Genomic DNA, 5,200 nt, shown 5'->3' with positions numbered 1-5,200 from the left:
TGAGATATGTTACATTTGAATTTGATAGATGTCAATTACATATAACTTCTTTTTCTAAAATTCTTTTCACTTTTTTTTTGTTTTGAAATTTGATAAGCATTAGAATCTCATTTACTTTGTGGAGGAGTTCCTTCTTAGTTTAAGGAGCCAACAATTTTGTATTCCTTTTCCCTCCTTCAATAAAGTAAACACTAAATGTCACTTTGCTAATAAGAACATTTGATATGATTAAAAGAACTACATCACTAAGTTGTACAACAACACAACACATATGCTAAGATACCCACTTTGTTTCATTTACCTTACAAATTCTACAAGTGATGTGATTAATTGCAAGTGGACAATATCGCTCAAGTTAGTATAGTAGTAAATAGAGTATTGTTCTAACAGGGAATCATGTTAGTCTATGAAATACTAGCGTGAATTATCTAATTAAGGGACCATTAGCTCATATATATATATATATATATATATATATAGAGAGAGAGAGAGAGAGAGAGAGAGAGAGAGAGAGAGAAGAGGAGGACAGGAGCAGAAGGGGAGACGGATGGGGAGGAAAGGGTACAGGGGTAGGGATGCATTTTTTGTTTTTGTTTTTGTTTTAAGCTTCTTTTTTCTTAAAAATTAATTTTCTTTACAATTTTTTTTATGGATCTCAAGTTTCAAATTATTTTAAACTTATTTATATTTTAAATATTTAATCTCATTTAAATTTAAAATTTAAAAATTTGAATTTAAAATTAATATTTTTTGAAAAATGGGTTATATCAAAGTGAGACAAGTATGTGGTGAAGTGAGACAAAATGAATTTTAGGGAGCAAAATGAGACTCAAATACACTTTCAGGGGGTATATCAAAAAAATGGCAAATTATAATTTGTATCCCTCTTCCAGCTCAAGGCCACATAAACCCAATGATCAAACTTGCAAAGCCTCTCCATTTCAAAGGATTCTATATAACCTTCGTCCACACAGAGTTCAACTACAATCGCTTACTTCAATCTAGAGGCTCAGATGCTCTTAACGGCGTAGAGGATTTCCAGTTCGAGACTATATCCGATGGCTTGCCACCGACGAACCAAGGTGGGATACTTGACCTCCCGGAGTTGTGCAGAGCCATGCCGGTTGAGGGCCAGCGTTCATTCAGAGACCTCATCAAAAAACTCAACAAGGCTTCGTCGTGGTCGGATGTGCCAGCTGTAAGTTGTATTGTTTCTGATGGAGCGATGGGCTTCACCTTACAAGTTGCTCAAGAATTTGGCATCCCGGAGATGCGTCTATTTACACCTAGTGGTTGTGGTATGTTGGGGTATCTACACTATGAAGATCTAGTAGAAAGAGGTTATTTTCCATTGAAAGGTATCCTTCTAGATAACTAGCATATGGTGATTCCTAACATGAACACTTTTTTATTCAAGCAAACAAGTAGTCTGACAACATAAGATACTTTGAGTTTTTCAAATTGTCTGACCAAATTGTCTGACAACATAAGATACTTATACATGTTTAGCTACATGAACATCCAAACTAAATCATTGTTCATGTTGATTGTTCTATAAGTCTGTTAATAGAACATTACGCTTTATCTCCATTTTATGAATAACAAAATCACATATTTTATGTATCATTTTGCAATTTCAACTTTGGGTTTAATTTTGGAAATGCACAAATGAGAGGTGCAGAATGCTTTAATTATGTGCAGATGATAGCGACTTAAGTACTGGCTTTCTTGATACCGTGATTGATTGGATACCCGCAATGGAAGGAATTCGATTGAAAGATCTCCCCACCTTCCTCCGAACAACGAATCGCGATGATACAATGTTCAACTACAACATACAAGCAATAGAGATTGCCATGAAAGCTCAAGGTGTGATCCTCAACACATTTGATGAATTGGAGAAAGAATTCTTGGATGTATCACAACAAAGTTCCCCCAGCTCTACACCATTGGTCCACTATCACTCCTTCAACACAACATGTCCACAACACATCACTTGGACTCAATTGATTCAAATTTGTGGAAGGAAGATAAGAAATGCTTGGACTGGTTAGATAAGAGAGAGCCTCAATCAGTGGTGTATGTCAACTATGGAAGCCTAGTAATAATGACTAAAGAACAATTGGCTGAGTTTGCTTGGGGACTTGCCAATAGCAAACATCCATTTTTATGGGTCATTAGGCCAAATCTTGTAGATGATGGAGAAGAGATTTTATCAAATGAAGATTTCATGGAGGAGACAAAGAAAAGAGGCTTGTTTTTGGAATGGGGTCCACAAGAGGAACTTCTTAAGCATCCTTCAATTGGAGGCTTTTTAACACATTGCGGTCGGAATTCGACTTTGGAAAGCATTTGTGAAGGAGTGCCATTAATTTGTTGGCCTTTTTTTGCAGAACAACAAACCAACTGCTTTTATTTATGTAATAAATGGGGGTTTGGGATGGAGATTGACACAAAAGTGAAGAGAGAGAAGGTGGAGAGGCTTGTGAGAGAGTTGATGGAGGGTGAGAAAGGGAAGAAGATGAGGGAAAAGGCTATGGAATGGAAGAAGAAGGCAGAAGCAGCTACAAGAACTGGTGGATCTTCTTACACTAACTTTGATATGTTGGTTAAGCAGCTCAAACAAGAGCCCATTGGCTTGGAGAACTTGTCATAGAGTTATTGGGGGTATGCAGCTTTTATTTTATTTACATATAAAAAATTGTCATTGTGCAAGGAGCTTGTAGCTCAAGTAATTTAAGAGCATTTACTCATGCACCCGAAGTCCCAGGATTGATTTTTCACTTTCTAATATCACTTGTATAAAATAAAAATAAAAATATTATCTTTGTCATCCATTCAACATATGATGTTATCAACCATTCTTGCACAATTTAAGAAATGGCCCCAACAATTGGTGCAAAGTGGTAATGATAATCAAATCCTCGGCCTTCAGCCTGTTGGACTCAATTGACTGAAATAATTATTTTATACATTTTTTTTTAAATTCATATAATTCTTTTATTTTGAATTTCCAGTTTCAAATAAAGAGCCAAAAAGAAAAACCCTAATAGAGAAAAGTTTCAGCTGCCTCCTTGGGGTCCCGCGGCCTCCATCCCTCTCCTCTCCTTCCCTTCCCCCACCTCTGCTCCCTGCCCATCCACTCAAGGCCCTCTATTTTGGCTAAGTTTGGTGCTTGCTTGACTATCTTGGTGATGACGTGGTAGCAAATCAGCTCTTATTTACGTAATTTGTATTGCAGTTTTTGTTTTTGTTTTTTAGGTTTTGTAAAAATCAACTTATTCAATTTGTTGTGTGTTTGTAGTCTACTCTTATATTTTTCTACTTGTGAGTGTTAAAAGGTTGTATTTACAGTTATAATTTGGTGCGTTAAAGTATATATCTGAATTTTTTAAAGGTTTTTGGCCAAAATTTCTTAGGCCATATGTGCCTGTAAATGGATGTACACACCTTATGGGTTTGCCGTTGTCGGTGGACTCCTCCGTATTATTTGGATTAACCCTTTATGGTTACTATGTTTCTGTATTTATACTAATTTTATGTGGTTATTTATATTTATATTGGTCCTTATAACCAATAACTTTTAGGCATGAATTATAAATGCAATCCACCCTCTTTTTATCACAATTTCAGAATCATTATATGATTGGCAGTTATTTGTAGAACCACAAGGACATGAGTGGCGGAGAAGTACAGTCTAAAGTACATATCAAATCAATTGGCCTCTATTAACTCTACACGTCAGTATTTCTCCGTATTAATTTACTACAATTTTAGTTTCTTTATTTCCTATAATTACTGATTTACAGTCCCATCTTCTATCTTCTACACTCAGACAAAAATAAAAAATAAAATAAAAAATTGATCAAAAGAAAGAACAAAAACAAAACTGTCAGCCATTTCTAATTCCAAGTAAAAGACAAAAAGTGGGCCACCAAATTTCTAATATATTGTTTAATTTTCAATCCGGATCCGGATGGAGCCAACGAGGCGGATATCCTATAGCCGACATGTATATTTGGAGCTGAGTAAATTTTTTATTTTTTATTTTGAGGGTTTTTGTTTTTTTCGTCAAAGACAAATTTTGGAGCTTAGTCTTCTTTACTCATTGCAAAGTTTCTCAGTTTCCGTAACAACTACACAAAAAAGACAAAGAGCGATAATTTCCCTTATCCGCTCAAAATTTTTGAGGACATCGCCTTTGCAAATATTTTATTTTATGGTTCTTTTTAGCAATGACTTTGTTCCATTCTGCTTTCTGAAAGTTCAATTTGGTTTTGAGCTCTCCTAATCTTTCAAAACATGTTGATGTGCCTTATCACGTCAAGTTTGTTAAATTTAAGGACATTGTTGCCCATTCAAGTTAAGATTTGGTTTGACCCGCTTAAGCTCTAATCGATTGATTCATTCTTCCTTTAAACCCTATTTTCACACATGGAAGCCCCACTTTCACCATTTTCATTCTTTTCTCTTTTCATTTACAATATGATTTGAAGGGAAGAATTGGTGAAGGCAATTAGGGTTTAAGTTGGTCAAATCAAATCCTAACCTTTTATAAAAAATAAAAAAATCAAAGAGAAACTTCATTAGATAGTCTTCAACAATACAATCAAAGACTTGATATCTAAATGATCAATTCGATGAAGACAACAAACTAACATGCTAAAAACAAGACCAAAGCGGACAAAAGCCACACTAAAACTACTAGCCTACAGGACCACAATTAAGAATAATTCCAAACAAAGCCCACAAACCTAACACAACCGAAACCCTAAAGCCACCAAGGAGCCTAAATGAACTCTACCACCACTACCTGAAGAAGCATTGTCTCAACCATACCCACCACCAAATAAAATCTTGAAGCGATAATAAAATGGAGTGTAAGTGGATAAAAGGAAAGTGGAAAAATAAGCATCCAATATTAAAGGAGTCTATTAACTTCGTTTTTTTGTTTTGTTAATAGTATGTCGTGTGTGAGAGATATATATGTGGACGTGATATCTTTGAAAATGAAGGCATGAAATTTCTCGATATCTCTTGGAACTCAGGGCCATTGAGTCCAATCCACTAATTCAGATGGGAACAATAAATCTACCAAAAGAAGTTAAAACTAGATCATGGTGGTAAAAATATCTTGAATATTATGTATACTGCCAAGAGAACAGATGTAATGCAGATCTAGATTTGCTATAAAGTTTAC

At 35.0% G+C, this 5,200-nt stretch overlaps 1 pseudogene across 1 annotated transcript; it reads left to right on the top strand.

The window, feature by feature from the left end:
* The first annotated feature begins 757 nt into the window (after nt 1-757).
* LOC103335940 (7-deoxyloganetin glucosyltransferase pseudogene) lies at nt 758-2,734 on the top strand (annotated as a pseudogene). The gene is made up of 3 exons (XR_514365.2): nt 758-761; nt 846-1,358; nt 1,702-2,734. The product of XR_514365.2 is annotated as a 7-deoxyloganetin glucosyltransferase pseudogene (transcript).
* The last annotated feature ends 2,466 nt before the right edge of the window (nt 2,735-5,200 follow it).

The sequence above is a fragment of the Prunus mume genome, linkage group LG6, assembly GCF_029339155.1.
Source record: "Prunus mume cultivar Tortuosa linkage group LG6, ASM2933915v1, whole genome shotgun sequence".
Taxonomy (NCBI): Eukaryota; Viridiplantae; Streptophyta; class Magnoliopsida; order Rosales; family Rosaceae; genus Prunus; species Prunus mume.
This window is presented reverse-complemented; position numbering and strand designations above follow the sequence as displayed.